Source organism: Cyprinus carpio, chromosome A12, assembly GCF_018340385.1.
Source record: "Cyprinus carpio isolate SPL01 chromosome A12, ASM1834038v1, whole genome shotgun sequence".
NCBI lineage: Eukaryota > Metazoa > Chordata > Actinopteri > Cypriniformes > Cyprinidae > Cyprinus > Cyprinus carpio.
The window spans coordinates 2,883,191-2,902,375 of NC_056583.1; the positions used below are offsets into that span (position 1 = coordinate 2,883,191).

At 40.1% G+C, this 19,185-nt stretch overlaps 1 pseudogene; it reads right to left on the minus strand.

Moving 5' to 3' along the window:
- Positions 1–1,983: 1,983 nt before the first annotated feature.
- Positions 1,984–14,469, minus strand: LOC122147121 (annotated as a pseudogene).
- Between the last annotated feature and the right edge of the window lie 4,716 nt (positions 14,470–19,185).

Sequence of the window (19,185 nt, forward strand, 5' to 3'; positions counted from 1 at the left end):
AAATAATCAATAATTTTTTTTTTTTTTTTTTTTTTTGGAAAAGTGTGTGAAAAATTGTGTTTTATGTTCGGTCACAGGGATAAGGTGAGTACTGAATGAACGTATTTCTGCAGTCATAAAAATGGTTATATATCTTAGCCCAGCTATTTTAAAACTGTTTGATCACATTCTAGGGTTACTATTAGGTCATACAAAAAAAACCTTATGCAACATTGATAGGAACATTGAGATAAAAAAAAAATAAAAAAATTAAACTATCACCGCATTTCAAAATTGTTACTTTTTTGTGAAATATAACATCAAATTTTTATATTAATGCTTTGAGTATAAAAACATCATTATTGTAATTTTTTTGTAACATTTGAATTTTTAATTTAGTGCAATATTTTGTCAATGCAACATTTTATTGTCATTTTCACTAGCAACTGCATTTGGATTTATATTGTATACCTAAGTTCATGGTCACTATTGTGACCATCAACATGTTTACTCATTCTCTGATCAAACTCAACAAAACTAAATATATGTGAATGCATATATTAATACTAGACACCGTAAAGATCATGTGTACCAAAAATCTTTGTCATATCTTTATGATGACATACTTTACTAGCCTTTTGTTTTGGAGCTTTGATGCAGCCATCATCTTCTCAAAATGGAAACAGGAAATAAGCTGCTCTGGTCATGTGACAATTTGCACATATTTCATACACACCATTTATTCCATACCATAATTAAAGGAAGTGCACTAAAAAATCAGTAAGTAATTTATATAAATATAAATAAAAAAAAACCTTACTTTAACTACACTGACCGGTGGGGATTAATTAAACGGGTTAACTACGAAAATACATACCAGTCAAAAGTTTGTTTATTAAAGAATTCTCATCTGCTCACCAAGCCTGCATTTATTTGATCTAAAATACAACAAAAGCAGTAATATTTGTACAATTTAAAACAGCTGTTCTCTATGTGAATCTCTGTTAAACTGTAATGTATTTCTGTGATGTGCAGCTGTATTTTCAGCATCATTACTCCAGTCTTCAGTGTCACATGATCTTCAGAAATCATTCTAATATGATGATTTGCTGCTCAAGAAACATTTACTTTGAACGTGTGAATACTTATCTGTATAAACAGAAAAGTGTAAATATATCGCTCAGAAAACAAAATAAATTCAAGATAGATTTTAACTTTAAGTGTTCTTATTTTGGATTTGACTACAGACTTTATTTATAACTTATTTTAGTAGGGGGCGCAACATGACGTATGCGTCGATTTTCTTAAATAAAGTGTTTTTTTTTGTGTGTGTGTGTTTTTTTTTTGTGCAAACAAAGCACTACCAGCCAGAAATGTTTGGGGCTGCAACTGAACACACACACACACACACACAATCTCTCTCTCTCTCTCTCAAACTCATGCACACGAAAAACTAATTTTTATTTTTGTCTTTGCAGATTAAATTTTAAATGCACATAAATTCTGTCACAGAAATGTTGATTCTCTTTGTAGCTTTCAGAGTAAGAGCTTCATGTAAGATGTTAAAGTCTAGTTTCTGATTGCATATAAAGCACATTAATAATGTACAATAGATTTCTGAATGAAACTGATGTTATTTCTAGAGATATTTGAGTGACAGCTGTGTGGCTCCTGTCATATAAAGCTGTTGTGCTCGTGGAGAAATAATAAAGCAGAAAAGAGCATCATTTCAGAAGAAGAGATGCTGATGAAGATGTTCTAGTGATCAAGCAGCAGATTGAAGCTCTGAAGCTCCTGAAAGAGATCAACTGTGTTCAGCAGCGATACTGTGAGTGTTTGTACAGAATTCATTTAGTGAATCGAGCAGACAGAAAAATAAAGCAGACGATCAGGAGACGGATTCATTCGGAGTGAATTCAGCCTCCGTGTTTGATTCCGCTGATCTCAATCACATTCATGATTATTCATACTGTCATCAGTTCACATCAGAGATTCAGAAACCAGTTCAGGATCAAATGAGTCACTAATGGACTTTTATTAAATTTGATGAGCAGTTTACAATAGAAATATTAAAGCACACATATTACTCTGTTTATTAAAGATTCAGAACATATATGAGAGTCTAATCTAGATTTATAAATTCTGGAGGACGATGAAAAACTAATTTAAATGAATTAATACAAATGTAATGACGTGAGATTTGATGAGTTTGTGTGGATGTGAACATCAGAAAGAGTCTCTCTGTCATTTAATATCACACAGAGACACTGAGCAATCAGGATAATAAAGCCCAAATCCAGCACAGAGGGGTTCAGTGAATGTGGTGTTGAATGTGTGTAAGTGTGTGAGTATGTGTGTGTCAGAGACGCTGTAGAAGGACAGAGAGCCGGCCGACACATCCACATACACTCCTATTCTGTTACAGGATGAAGAGACAGCAGGTATAACAGTGTCTTTATTATTGTGACGGACAGTGAATCTGTTATCAGTGTAGTTCAGATTCCAGGATTTGTCATTGGATCCAAACCAACAGTAACTCCATCTTTTCCTGTTGATTCCTTTATATGACACTGATATATCAGCAGCTCCGCTCCATTCAGCCTCCCAGTAACAGCGTCCAGTCAGACTCTCAGCACTCAGAACCTGAGGATACTCATCAAATCTCTCTGGATGATCAGGATACGGCTGATGATCTTTCACATGTGTGATCTTCTTGTTCTCATCAGACAGAATGAGTTGAGTGTTTGCTGTGTTTGGATCCAGTGTGAGATCACAGGCCCCTGAACACAAGAAGAGAGAATCATCAAGAACAACACAACGCTGAAGATGTCTGTGTGCTTACAGCTTTGACTGTATTTGCAAAGTCCAAACTGTCCTCACTATTCACAAATATCCTCACTAATTAAGAAATAGCTGTTTTTCAATGTTAATGTGTAATGATAGCAGGTTTCTGCAGCAGTGGCTCGGTTCGGTTCCCGCTGACAGACGCTGCTTTCAGACGATCCTGTGTCTGTGTGTTTGTGTGTCTGTGAAGAGCATCAACGCTTTATATTAACAGTGTGTTTCTGCAGCGTTGATCACTGTAGCCAATCACAGATGTGTTTGCTGAGCGCATGAACACAAAGGCCAATCAGAGGCGTTTATACAGAATCCGCTCAATACACCAGAGTTTGTTCAGTGTGAGCTCTTCCATATGGCAAAAACATATTTATTTATGGCCAAAATATATTTGAAATACATGCTAAATATATGTTGCAAACAGGAAAGCTCAATTAAATATTTTTTAAATAGTTTCAACCTTCATATACCAAAATATATTTATAAATGTATTTCTGGGGCTAGAAAATGAATTTTCTTGGACTAAAATATATAGAGGTCAAAATATATTTTAAATGGTTTTTAAAAAATAAATTTATATATTTAAAATATATTTTCAAAAATATACAAAAACGGCCCAAAATATATTGGTAGAAAATATATTTATGTAAATATATTTTAGCAAAATATATATTTTGGCCATTTTTTTTGTATATTTTTGAAAATATATTATAAAATGTATAAGTGTATTTTCATGAGTAAAAAAATATATTCATGTAAATATATTTTGAAACATATTTGAGCAATCTATATATATATATAATATAATATATATATATAATATATATATATATTCTATATATTTTAAATGTATAAATATACTTTCAAAAATACATATTTTAAATGTATAAATATATTTAAAAAAACAAAAAAACAGTGTACAAGTTTTTTTTCCCCTGGTCATTTTAATTAGGCAAAACTCAAACTTATTTTATACAGAAAAAATACTGTATTGTTTTTATTTATTGTTATTATTTATGAAGTATGTTTCTGTTTTCTTAAATGACATGGAAATATATGTAAAATGACAAAAAATAATGGTGATATTAATTCATGAGATCAGCACCAGATGCTGCAAATGGCATCATTGCTCACACTGTTAAAAAATGGTCAAATGACTGCAGCAAATGGAAAAAAAAGCGGGGGACAAAACAATAATCACACCATAAGATAAAACAGGAAAAGAAAAAGAAGGATGAGGGTCTTATTCTAACAACAAAAACAAGGTCAAAGCATATGAGAGTTTCTGGGCGTTCCTGTCCATCATGTAATGAAGAGACTTTGCAAATATCTTTTGTTCATTCTTCCATCCGTTGAAGTGGGGTTTAACCTTTAAATACGTACATCTATGAATATAATATTTGAACAAAATAATTAAGTTAGGATCTTATCCTTCAACAATACTCCAACCTTAATTGAGACCACAGTCAAAGGGTGTATTGATATACAGTGGTGTGACAAAGTGTTGGCCCCCTTCCTGATTTCTTATTTTTTTGCATGTTTGTCACACTTTAATGTTTCAGATCATCAAACAAATTTAAATATTAGTAAAAGATAACACAAGTGAACACAAAATGCAGTTTTTAAATGAAGGTTTTTATTATTAAGGAAAAACAAAATCCAAAACTACATGGCCCTGTGTGAAAAAGTGTTTGCCCCCTAAACCTAATAACTGGTTGGGCCACCCTTATCAGCAACAACTGCAATCAAGCATTTGCGATAACTTGCAATGAGTCTGTTACAGCGCTGTGGAGGAATTTTGAAGCACGCTCCATCTGCCGGACTTTCAGCTGTTTAGAGCGGATCGCGACGCAGAATCAACAGGGAAATCGCGCGGCGGCGGGACATGCTTTTATATCAATGAACGGTGGTGCACAGATGTAACTATGTTAAAGAATATGTGCTGTTCAGATCTAGAAGTGCTGTCTGTCAACTGCAAGCCGTTCTATTCGCCGCGGGAGTTTCACTCGTTCATTCTGGTGAGTGTCTACATCCCTCCGCAAGCGCACGTAAGCCTGGCTTTACAGAAACTCGCTGACCAGATCACAGAGACAGAACAACAACACCCGGACTCTGTTTTTAATCATTCTTGGGGACTTTAATAAAGCCAATCTCTCCCGTGAACTGCCAAAATACAGACAGCATGTTACATGTCCCACAAGAGACAGTAACATAATAGATCACTGTTACACCACAATAAAGGATGCATATCACTCTGTTCCACGAGCAGCTTTGGGGCTCTCTGATCACTGTCTGGTTCATCTTACACCAACCTACAGGCAGAAACTTAAATCTGCTAAACCTGTAGTAAAGACTGTAAAGAGATGGACCAACAAAACAGCAGGATTTACAAGCTTGTTTTGAACTCACTGATTGGAGTGTTTTAAGCTGCTACCACCGATCTGGACGAACTCACAGAGACTGTAACATCCTATATTAGTTTTTGTGAGGATATATGTATTCCTACCAGGACTTATTTAACATTCAACAACGATAAGCCATGGTTTACAGCAAAACTCAGACATCTTCGTCAGGCCAAAGAGGATGCCTACAGAAAATGGGGACAGAGTCTTGTATAATCAGGCCAGAAACACACTGAACAAAGAGATTAGAGGGGCTAAAAGGACCTACTCTAAAAAGTTGGAAGACCAGTTTACTTCCAACGACTCAACTTCAGTGTGGAGAGGACTGAGAGCCATCACCAACTACAAGACACCATCCCCCTGCACTGAGGCTAATCGACAACTTGCTAACGACCTGAATGAGTTTTATTGTAGATTTGAAACACCCCACACCCATTCTGACCATCTCTCTACACAACCATTAACACCTCCTGCAATTCCCCTCTCCACACCTCCTGATCTTTAAATCTGTGAAGATGATGTGCGCCAGGTCTTCAGGAAGAACAAAAGAAGAAAAGCACCAGGCCCAGATGGTGTTACACCAGCCTGTCTGAGAACCTGTGCTGACCAGCTGGCCCCCATCTTATCACAGATCTTCAACAGATCTCTGGAGTTGTGTGAAGTGCCTTCCTGCTTCAAACGCTCCACCATCATCCCCATTCCAAAGAAACCCAAGATAATAGGACTTAACGACTACAGACCTGTGGCTCTAACGTCTGTCGTCATGAAGTCATTTGAAAAACTGGTTCTGGCTTATCTGAATGACATCACTGGACCCTTACTGGACCCCCTGCAGTTTGCTTACCGAGCAAACAGGTCTGTGGATGATTCAGTAAACATTGGACTGCATTATGTTCTGCAACACCTAGACAGACCGGGGACTTATGTGAGGATCCTGTTTGTGGACTTCAGCTCGGCCTTTAACATGATCATCCCAAACCTCCTCCTGCCCAAACTAACTCAGCTCTCCGTGCCCACCTCCGTCTGTCAGTGGATCAACAGCTTCCTGACAGACAGGCAGCAGCTAGTGAGGCTGGGAAAATACACATCCAGCACCTGTACAATCAGCACCGGAGCTCCCCAAAGCTGCATTCTCTCCCCACTGCTCTTCTCCCTGTACATTAATGATTGCACGTCTAAGGACCCCTCTGTCAAGCTCCTGAAGTTTGCAGACGACACCACACTCATCGGCCTCATTCAGGACGGTGACAAGTCTGCTTACAGTCAGGAGGTAAAAGAGCTGGCTGTATGGTGCACTCTTAACAACCTGGAGCTGAACACTCTCAAAACAGTGGAGATGATTGTGGACTTCAGGAGAAACCCCCCTGCTCTCCCCACACTCACCATCATGAACAGCACTGTGGCTGCAGTGGAGTCATTCAGGTTCCTGGGGACCACCATCTCTCAGGACCTGAAGTGGGACATTCACATTGACTCCATTGTGAAAAAGGCCCAGCAGAGGTTGTACTTCCTTCGCCAGCTGAGGAAATTCAACCTATCACAAGAACGGCTGAAACAGTTCTACTCCACCATTATTGAATCCATCCTCTGCACTTCAGTAACTGTCTGGTTCAGCTCAGCTTCTAAATCTGACCTCAGAAGACTACAGAGGGTAGTCCGGACTGCTGAGAGAATCATCGGTACAACCCTCCCTTCTATTCAAGAACTGTACTTATCCAGAATGAGCAAAAAGGCAATCTGACAATCAAGCTCATTCTGATTCTGATTCATTGGAGGGTTTGAGCATGAACCACCTTTTAAGGTCATGCCACAGCAACTCAATAGGATTCAGGTCAGGACTTTGACTAGGCCACTCCAAAGTCTTCATTTTGTTTTTTCTTCAGCCATTCAGAGGTGGACTTGCTGGTGTGTTTTGGATCATTGTCCTGCTGCAGAACCCAAGTTTGCTTCAGCTTGAGGTCACGAACAGATGGCCGGACATTCCCCTTTAGGATTTTTTGGTAAACAGCAGAATTCATGGTTACATTTATCACAGCAAGTCTTCAGGTCCTGAAGCAGCAAAACAGCCCCATACCATCACACTACCACCACCATATTTTACTGTTGGTATGATGTTCTTTTTCTGAAATGCGGTGTTACTTTTATGCCAGACGTAATGGGACACACACCTCCCAGAAAGTTCAACTTTTGTCTCGTCAGTCCACAGAGTATTTTCCCAAAAGTCTTGGGGATCATCAAGATGTTTTCAGGCAAAACTGAGATGAGCCTTTATGTTCTTTTTACTCAGCAGCGGTTTTCGTCTTGGAACTCTGCCATGCAGACCATTTTTAGATGGATAAAGAAAGTTATTAGATGGATAAATGTCATTTAGAATTTAGAAATGTCACTTCTTTGGCTTTAGGAAGAACTGGATAAGTAAAATAACGCTTCCTTATTTTCTTTGCCTCTTCTTCACTAAATTCTTGAAGAACATACTTTCTTTTCAGTTGACTGGGGAAGTACATTTTTGGATAATACATTTCTGATGTTGCATGACGGCTAGCATAGGAGTAACTTAGGTATTGGTGGCTTGTGTTAAAATGACGTAGTGAATAATGAAAGGACACTATTGTTTTGTATGTGTCTAGCGTTCGTTGTATAATGTTAAAAAGTCATATGAGGAGGTTGTTTTCATATTTAATTTTTCATTCACTTCCAGGGATAGGATTAGCATGGAAGATGCAGTCTTTACATTTTAAATGTATGTTGCCACCCTAGAAGTCAAAGTCTTTTTACATGTTACATTAACATGTACGTGTGACGAGTGGGGCGGGGCCTCGCTCCGTTCCCACAGCTCTCGGCCCCGCCCCACTCGTCACAGTACGTATCCATTTTTTCTATTTTGTTGTTCTATTATTCTATTGTTTGACTTTTTTTGTTTCAGATCAAATGTATATCAAGTGTTATCCATCCTCATAACACCTTCACAAATAGAGACTGGAACTTCTGAGCACCATCACCTTGTCTGCTTTGGGACTGTCATAGGTGAATGATGCAGTACTTTTCTGTGTTGAATTTACATAACGTCATAGTTTTGTTCCAGTTTTGCTATGCTCATGTCTTCTTTGTGTCCCCAGCCCAGCAATCAGATGCATCAGAACAACAAAGCACAACTGTGGTGGCCCAGGCACATTCAGCAACAAGTAAGTTGCTTTAACATTAATGATAATGCAATGTCAGTATTGTAATTAAACTTGACCCATCTGACGTAATTGTTCATGCCAGAGATTTAACAACATTGTCAGTCAGGAGTATTTTCAACAGGAGACACACTTCAGCTGGCTTGATAGTGACTTCAGTAAGTGTGGTTGCCCCCTCATGTTTTTTGTGGGTATAATAATTAGGCTAAGTAATCTCACTCTCTTCCATTTCCCTAACATGAACCTTTTGACAGATTTTTTTTCATTTATTGTCTGAATTGTGACTTAATGTGCTGTCATAATTGTTTTTTTTTTTTTTTTTTTTTTTTTGATACTGAACTGGTGCAGTGAAGATATTTAAAGAGACACTACCACTATCTAAAGTACAGAAAGCCGTACATCATCTCTAGGTGCAGTCGCTTACAGTGCAGCCAGCTTCACAAACACTGTGGGTGTGGTCACCAGGGAAATGGACAAAAGGGAGTGCTTTTGGGGTTTTACTCCTCAGATGACCACCCTGGCTACTGTAGCTGGGATTGCTTTACGGACGATGGAGGTCTTGAAGAGTAAAGTGTGTTGCTTGAATGGTTACTTGCAGTTGATGTGTTTTCAATATAGTGTAAGATGTGTTTTTTTATTATTATTACTCAAAAACAATTAAAACTGTTAAATTGTGGAAATTATTCTTCATTATTTTACTGTGGTTTATTTGTATATGTTGTCATTTTGCTTAAAATACAAAATTCAACACAAAATTCTGGTTGAGGTATTATTTTAATAATTTATTTAATATTTCATTTATTGTTCACTGCTAAATATCACAAACATAAAGTTAACTTTCTAAAATGTATGGAATGTTACATTGGCAGTTGTACATTGTAAAAACAAACATGAACAAAAGGTAGAGGCCCTCAAAATATGGATTTTGGATGTCTGTAGTGCAAATTGCTGGGGGGAAATAAAAAAAGACTTTAGCGCCGTCATGTCATAAACCGTAAAAGATTAGTTTATTACTATTTTTTTTATTATTTCTACTAGGTAAAATTAACAAAGATAAAAAGTACAGAAAATATTAACATTATGTAAAAAGAGGTGACATAACTTACAAAGCACCCTTTATACATGTATATAACAATTAATAATACAAAACGAAAGTTTTAACAAAATAAATTAAAAGATGAACTATTTTAAAAGTTTGTCCGGACCAACATGGCGGTAGTGGAGGTGACGTAATTCATTCATTTCCGCTTTTGAGTGGAGCTCCACTCGCCCCTTTGTCTGCAGCCAGACCCTCTTGGGTTTTTTTTGAGTTGTTCATTCATCATGTGACAGACCAAGCTTTAACCTATTCAGTCTGATTCTGAAAGAAAGATTTAATAATAATAACCAACTCTTTATTACCTTTGTTACAACATTCAGTGTATGGAAAATAACCATCATGATAGAAATTAAACTGTAAGAAGTAAAAAGCTGCAATTTGAGACCAGAAACGCAGTAACTGTAAGAGTAAATAATTATAATAATGATGATAATGATGATGATGATAATAATAATAACTATGCACCCGTTTGTAAGGAAGCTTGTAAATTAATTTATCTATCCAATGCTGTCACGTCACGTGACAAAAGAACAAACAATAGATTAAAGCCTTTTATGCAGTCTATGGTTAAAGCTTATGGGTCTGTCACGTAATGAAAGAACGACTCAAACCCGAGGACTCGATAGATGAACTAATCAATTCTCTTTCCAGCTCAGACTGCATAGGTTAAAGCTTACAGGGCTGTCACGTGATGAAGGAACGAGTCAAACCCGAAGACATCTCAGATAAGAGGTGAGGTGAGCTAATCATAGACTGAAGACCCAGGTAAAACAATGAATTAATATTTTCTGTTTCTTATAGCATTATAGTTTTGTATTGTTTGTAGTGTGATCAACATTTGTGTAAGTACTAGTAGACATGTTAGGGAAGTAACACGTAACATTTTAATTATATTTTGATAAAATGAACGAAATGACTCGAAAAAAGATTCGTTCATTTTTCTGAACGAGACTCAAAGGTCTGAGTCGGTAAAATGATCTGAACTTCCCATCACTAACCTCTCTCTCACTCTCTCTCTCTCTCCGTGTGTGCGAGAGAGTGATGCATGTTGGTTAGTGTGCATCAATTAAAGCAGCACATTAATATAGAACGGTGATTAAACTGACTTGGAACTACCTGTGCATTAAACTGTTTTACTGCATACCTGCCAGCCAATCAGAATCAAGTATTCAGACAGACTGTGGAATAATAATATAATATAATATAATATAATATAATATAATATAATATAATATAATATAATATAATATAATATAATATAATATAATATAATATGAAAAACTGCAATGATATGAGGGAACATTGGTCATCAGCAATAAATTATTAAGATGCTACGTTTCATAAACTGCTATTTTTAAATAATTTGCTGCAGCTTTCTGATATTTTGGGATCGGCTTTGTTCCAATAAAATGTTCAGATTTTTTTTAGGTCAATATAAAGAAAATGCATTGAACTATGTGTTTTAGATCCACAGAGAAATCAAGAGTTGGTTATTAATTTTACATGACAGTGCTGTGATGTTGTGAAAGATTTTGCAATTATGCAGAAGACACACATCAAGAATCAGCATATGAATCTCAACAATCAAGACACACATCAAGAATCAGCATATGAATCTCAACAATAGTGACAATCAACAAAAAGCATTTTTTGTGAATCTTGTAGGTTGTTTTGTGATCTTCAGAGTTGATCTGTTTATCAGAATATTTTGTCACCATTAATAATATCATCATGTAAAATTAATGACTAACTGGAAATACTGAGAGATCAGACTCTGAATCAGCCACTAAATGACCACAACATCACCCAATCAGAGTTTCCCCTGCATTTTATGCTTTGCCAGAACAAATGTTCTTCAGAAACAGAGTTAAAGAACTTATGATAATAAACACCGTAAAAAGTAACTGTTCGCATGTCAGCACTTAATGCACCTATTTTTTTTAACCTTCATACAAAAAAGAAATGTGAAATCACCATCAAATAAACAAAGACTCTCGGACTCACCTTATTAATATTAATATCTTTAACTTTGAACTATAACATAGGCTGATTATTCTTATAGATTGAAACAAAAGTGCTTCAGCAGGATAAAGATGTAGCCCCTCATACTTGAAAGCGCTGACATATCAGGTGTGTTTCCATTAGGCGTTTTTTCAATTTCAGTTTCAATTTGCACAATTTGAAGGGTAATGGAAATGCAGCTAGTGACAAATGCTGTAACGTATACTGAAATATCGGAAATGTGTTTAAAAATCATATCACTGTTTTTGAAAAAAAATTATATATATATAATTTTAGATATTGAATTATTGTCCAGGCTAACCAGAGAGTGTTTTGAAAAAAAACGTTTAAGAGCCATTTTCAAATGGATGTGTCATGTGTCATTCAATAAATATAAATCCTTATGTATTAAAAGAAAGATATTTCCACATGACTCTAAAGTTGAATCCAGATATTACTGTTATGTAGTGACACACTACTTAAATCATCTTTGTGAGCAAAGGGTGGTGACTAGATAAAAAAAGACTGATAAACTGGACAAATCATGTTTCTCTATAAATCTAGTGTGTTGCACAGGTTTCTGTGATGTTTGCTTATGGCACAGAAGAGATCATTAACCTGACAGAAAAACAATGAAAGTCTATGAGATGAGTTCACACAACCAAGTGTGTGTGTGTGTGTGTGTGTGTGTGTGTTTGTAGACCTACACTTTCGTGGTCCAGCTGTCATCCTCTTCTCTCCTCCATGATCCACACTATAAACACACAAACACACATTAATGTAGATGTGCATCATTCACACACATGTTCAGTATAATGTTTGACATACTTGAGTATCTGCAGTTTATAGTTTGGATCCTGCAGTTTGTGTTTGAGCAGCTGGACTCCTGATTGTCCTGGGTGATTGTAGCTCAGATCCAGCTCTCTCAGGTGTGAGGGGTTTGAACTCAGAGCTGAAGACAAATAACCACAGCCTTTCTCTGACACCATACAGCCAGACAACCTACAGACAGACACAATCAGAACATCTACAGACATATAGACAGATCATCTACAGACACACATAGTCAGACAACTTACAGACACACACAGACAGATCACCTACAGACACAGTCAGGTCATCTACAGACACACGACAGATCACCTACAGACACAGTCAGATCATCTACAAACACACACACAGACAGATCACCTACAGACACAGTCAGGTCATCTACAGACACACACAGACAGATCACCTACAGACAAACACACACACACACACACACACACAGTCAGATCATCTACAGACACACACACACACACACACACAGTCAGATCATCTACACACACACACACACACACACACACACACAGTCAGATCCTCTACACACACACACACACACACACACACACACACAGTCAGATCACCTACACATGCACAAAGTCAGATCATCTACAGACACACACAGTAAGATAACCTAAAGACACACAGTCAGATCATCTACAGACACACACAGTCAGATCATCTTTAGACACACATCAACAATGTGATCAGTTGACTGTAAATGATCTCTTATATGTTTTTTATACCTCAGTATCTGCAGCTGACAGTTTGTGACTCTTCAGTCCATCAGAAATAAACTTTACACCAGAGTCCTGCAGGTCATTGTTACTCAGATCCAGCTCTCCCAGGACACAGTTTGAGGATTGTAGAGCTGATGACAATCTCCTCACAACACTGAGCAGTGAGATTACAGCCAGCAAGACTGAAAGAGAGCAGAACACACAGAGCAACAGTCAGATCATCTACAAAAACACATCAGCATTATGCCTGGCTAACTGTACATTCAATTAAACTCAATTACACTTTATTGTTGGAATCTCTTCTAAAAACTGTCTTGCATCTCACAGTGCGTACTGTCTCACATCAATTCACATCAATACACTTCCACACCAATTAATAACCAAACAGTATAGTAGAAACATAATACAAAAAAAAAAAAACATATATAAACACACAGCTACAGTGCATTCGTATAGTCCTTTCTATTTTCCAGAGCCCAGAGGCCTATTTAGACCCCCAATTCTGATTTATTAATTTTACAGACTGATAAACAAAAGATTTACATAATCTGTTCAATCTAGCAAATGCAACTCTAAGCCTTGTGTTTGAAGGCAAAAATTTATATTCCTCATACAAAATGTAAAAAGGGTCAGACATAATTTTTCCCTGACAAGACCAACATTTTTTTGTATACAGATCTTGAAAACTTGGCAATTTTAGAACAAATAGATAGCAATCTAGCCTGTCAAGCATTTGAGATGAACAGAGAGACAACTATACCATGCATGCACATATTCCATATTACACAACACTCTGTATTACAGATTGAAACAACAACAAGATCTGCTTATTTGCTCCAAATGACCTTAGACTTCTAAGAAAATCGAAACGTTGTTGTACCTTACAACAAAGATAGTCTATATGTGCACTCCATGATAAAGCAGCATCCACACAGACACACAGATTTTTATAGGAAGACACTTGTTCAATCTGAATATTATGTACAGGTACATATGTACAGAGCCATCGCCTCAGCCACCTGTTGTTCTCACCTGGATTCCTCGTTTATCGGACTCCGATAATAAATTCCATTACTCATTTACTTGCACTTGCTTCCTCACTCTTATTTACCGTTACAGAACGCTCTGACCAATCATGGAAGCAGCAAGTTCCACATCACTCTCAGAATTCATCCAACACAGTGTCACCTGCATGGATCAGGAGAGCATCGTCAACACCGGACGCGCTGTCCAAGCGCTGGTGACACAGGTGTCCGAGCTCACCCAGCAGATACAACAGCTGACCACTCCCGCTGCGCCACCCGCACCGTCTGTTCCCTGGGCTGTCCCTGAACCCAACTACTGGCCGGAATCAGGCCTACCTGTTCCCGAGAACTACTCCGGTGAGCCCAACTACTGCAGAACATTCTTGACCAAGTGTTCCAAGCATTTCTCCCTGCAGCCTCGCACCTTCGAGACCGAGGAGTCCAAGGTGGCGTTCGTGCTGACTCTGCTTTCCGGGGAAGGCCGCCCTGTGGGGAACGGCGGTGTGGGAGAACCGAGACCCATGCTGCGCCTCGTTCCACTCCCTCTCCGAGGAGATGAAGAGGGTCTTTGACCGAGCAGTGGCCAGCAAGGAGGCGGCCCGCGAGCTGACTGAGCTCAAGCAGGGGAATCACTCCGTGGTGGATTACTCCATCAAATTTCGCACCTTGGCGGCCGCGTGCAAGTGGAACGAGGAGGCGCAGTGGGATATGTTCCTGCATGGGTTGGCCGACCGTGTTCATAAGGAGCTCTACCTCCTCGAGTTGCCAACCAGCCTCAACGGACTCATCGACTTGGCGCTTCGCGTGGATGCTCGCATCGATCGCCTGGGGGCGCACGTCAGTCCTACACGTCTCCCCAGCAACATTGAGAGTGGCAGCTCGAGCAGAGAGAACACGGCCGGTCCCGTCTTCGATCACGAACCCATGCAAGTGGGTAGAGCTTGACTGACCCGGGAGGAGAGAGAGAGGCGGAGGTCCCGAGGACTTTGCCTTTATTGCGGCGGCTCTGGACATTTTCTACTCTCCTGCCCAGTAAAAGAGCCAGCCCGGTAGTAAATTTGAGGCTACTATCGGGTGGGATCTCCGCCGGGAAGTCCTCAACATCATCCACTCTCCTTTCCGGTGAAACTGAGATGGGCTAATAACACGCACACTTGTCACACCCCTTCTGGACTCGGGAGCCGACGGTAACTTCATGGACACCACTCTTGCACAACACCTGAGACTCCCGATCACTCCTCTATCACACCAGATCACTGTCAGCGCACTCAATGGCCAGGAACTGCCATTAATTACCCACACTACTGGACCTATAACTCTTCTCACCTCCGGCAACCACACCAAAACCCTTCCCATCCTCCTCATGGACTCCCCTGTGGCACCCATTGTCCTTGGTCACCCCTGGCTAGTCAAACACAACCCACGAGTGGACTAGGGTTCCAACACCATCACCTCTTGGAGTGAATGTTGTCATGAGTCTTGTCTGGTTTCTGCTTGTCCTGCTGTGTCTGTTTTTCAGGAGGAGGCAACGGTTTTGTCAAATGTGCCCGCGGAGTACCTGGACCTGAAGGAAGTGTTCAGTAAGTTCAGCTGCTTCTCTCCCTCCGCATCGTCCCTATGACTGTGCCATAAAGTTAGTTCCAGGTAAGTCTCTGCCTAAAGGCAAACTTTTCTCTCTTTCAGTTCCTGAGAGGGAGGCCATGGAGAAAAATATTTCTGATTCTCTAGCATCGAGGTTCATCCGCCCTTCCTCTTCTCCAGTGGGGGCTGGATTCTTTTTTGTGGGGAAGAAGGATGGTTCTCTGCCACCTTGTATTGATTACTGAGAGCTGAACAACATCACGGTAAAGAATACGTATCCTTTGCCTTTGATGTCTTCAGTCTTCGAGAGGTTACAGGCAGCATCCGTCTTCACAAAATTGGATTTACGTAACGCTTATCATTTGGTCCGCATCAGAAAGGGGGATGAGTGGAAAAAACCGCTTTTAACACTCCCAGAGGGCACTTTGAATATTTGGTGATGCCGTTTGGGCTCTCCAATGCGCCTGTAGTTTTCCAAGCACTCGTTAATGACGTGTTGAGAGATATGGTAGATCAGTTCATATATGTTTACCTGGATGACATACTGATTTTTTCCTCGTCTCTCCAGGAACACGTGCAACACGTCAGACAAGTGCTCCGGAGGTTACTAGAGAATGGGCTTTTTGTCAAGGCGGAGAAATGCGTATTTCATGCACAGTCTGTTTCCTTCCTAGGTTACATCGTCTCGTCTGAGGGACTACGTATGGATCCTGACAAGGTTAAGGCTGTGATAGATTGGCCAAGTCCAGATTCCCGTAAGGACCTACGGCGGTTTCTGGGGTTCACCAATTTTTATCAGCATTTTATTCGCAATTTCAGCCAACTGGTCTCACCTCTGACTGCCTTGACCTCCCCCAGAACTACGTTCAGGTGGTCGAATACAGCCGAAACTGTATTCTCCAACCCCAGGAGCCGCTTCGTTTCGGCTCCCATCTTAGTCGCCCCTGATCCACACGTCAGTTCGTGGTAGAGGTTGACGCATCAGAGGTGGGAGTAAGTGCAGTTCTTTCCCAACGCGCTGCCTCAGACGACAAGATGCATCCTTGCGCGTTCTTTTCCCCATCGTTAATCTCCTTCCGAACGTAATTATGACAATGGTAACAGAGAGTTGTTGGCCGTCAAATTAGCATTGGAGGAGTGGCGTCATTGGTTGGAGGGGTCGGGGGTACCTTTCATCGTCTGGACCGATCATAAGAATTTAGAATATATTAGAACTGCCAAAAGACTCAACTCCAGGCAGGCTCAGTGGGCACTGTTTTTCAGTCATTTAGATTTTTCTCAATCGTACCGCCCGGGTTCCAAAAACGTCAAACCCGATTCTTTGTCACGTATTTTTGATCCATCCGAACGCCCGGTGACTCCCGAGTGTATTTTACCTGAGAATATAGTCATCTCATCACTCATATGGGAGGTCAAATCGAAGGTCAAGACGGCCTCAGAAGGGGTAATGCCTCCGCCCGGGTGTCCCCTGAACCGATTGTTTGTTCCGGAGGAGTGACGGTCCGACGTTATTCAGTGGGGTCACTGCTCCAATGTCGCTTGTCACCCAGGAATAAGCCGCACTAGATGCTTGGTTAGGCAACGATTCTGGTGGCCACTTATGGCTCGTGACATTCACGATTTTATGTTGGCCTGCTCAGTTTGCGCCAGTGGTAAGGAGTCTAACTGACCTCCGGATGGGTTTCTTCAACCGCTGTCTGTCCCTTCGAGACCCTGGGCCCACATCGCTCTAGATTTTGTTACCGCCCTCCCGCCCTCTAATGGCATGACGGTCGTTTTGACTGTAGTGGACCGATTCTCGAAGGCGGCACATTTCATCCCCTTGCCCAAATTACCCTCAGCCAAGGAGACAGTGGTTACTGTAATTGATCACGTCTTTCGATTACATGGCCTCCCGGTAGACGTGGTTTCTGACAGGGGATCTCAATTTGTGTCCAAATTTTGGAGGGAGTTTTGTAAATTATTGGGAGCGATGGTTAGTCTGTCTTCGGGTTATCATCCGCAGTGCAACTGTCAGTCTGAGCGGGCCAACCAGGATTTGGAGAGAACGTTGTGATGTTTGGTCTCCAAGAATCCTTCTTCCTGGAGTCAGCAACTCTCTATGGTTGAGTACGCTCATAACTCGCTACCAGTGTCATCCACGGGCCTCTCCCCGTTTGAATGTAGTATAGGTTACCAGCCACCTATTTTTCCTAGTCTGGAATCTGAAGTCGCGGTCCCCTCTGCTCACGCATTTGTCCAGAGGTGCCACCGCACGTGGACCAGAGCCTGCGAGACTCTGCTCCAAGTGAGGGCGCGCACCAAGGCCAAGGCCAGTCGTCACCGGTCTAAGCCTCCCGTATACGTCGTGGGTCAAAAAGTGTGGCTTTCTACCAACAACATTCCGCTCCATTCCGTTTCTAATAAGTTAGCTCCCAAATTTATTGGCCCGTTCCCTGTCACCAAGATCATTAGTCCGGTGACAGTCCGCCTCAAACTACCTCCGGCGTACAGGAGGATTCATCCCACCTTCCATGTGTCCAAAATTAAACCTTTGTTTTATTCACGAATTAACCCGCCCACCCCGGTAACCCCCCTTATTGCCCTGTGTTTCGTCTTGTGTTTGTCAGAGCGTTGTTTGCTGTTTTCTCTGTGTGTTGATCCTCGCTGTTCGTCTGACCTCTGGAACCCCGTCCACCCTTCACCAACGGATGCTACTACTCACCACCACGGATCGCTCATCTCAGGCCTGTGTCACGCTCTCCTGCTGCCTCGCCTCCCCGCCACTTCCTGGATCACTGGAACCACCTGTTGTTCTCACCTGGATTCCTCGTGTATCTGACTCCGATAATAAATTCCTGTTTCATTACTTGCACTTGCTTCCTCACTCTTATTTACCATTACATCATGTTCAAAGGTGGAGTTTATCCGAGTTAGGAGACGGTCAGCACCGCTTCTCATTCCCCATGTTTCATATCAAGCTACCAGCTAATATCTGCATTTTAAAAAATTTACAACAATTTTTAAACTATTTTAAAACCAGCGAGTGTCTGAAATAACATACGACTGCGATCTAATGGGAATTCTATTCATTTTGTGAGGCCGAAATTTATTATATACCATGCTAAAGCCTACGTATGCTAACCATCCTTTATAATAATAAATACACGTTATACTTCTGAAAATACCAGAGACCGCTGGAAGAACTTAGACAAATCATATATGATTAATAATTTTTTTATTTGGTTTCTTGTTCTGTCTTTGTCCTGTGTCTTTGCTGATATCGGACTTCTGCGTCCACATATGTAATAAATTTCATATCCGTTTAATAACTCCTTTGGCTGAAAGGATAACAGTGTAGTGAGGCAGGACAGCGCCCAAACATCCTCACATTATATAATTTCATGGAAAATTAATATAAAGTCTCATTCTTTCTAAAGTTGAAACCTATGGGTTTATCGGTGTTTTTCTAATGTGTTATACGTGTATGCCTATGTACTTAAATGAACTGAGTTGTTTTGTGCATTTCTGTAATTA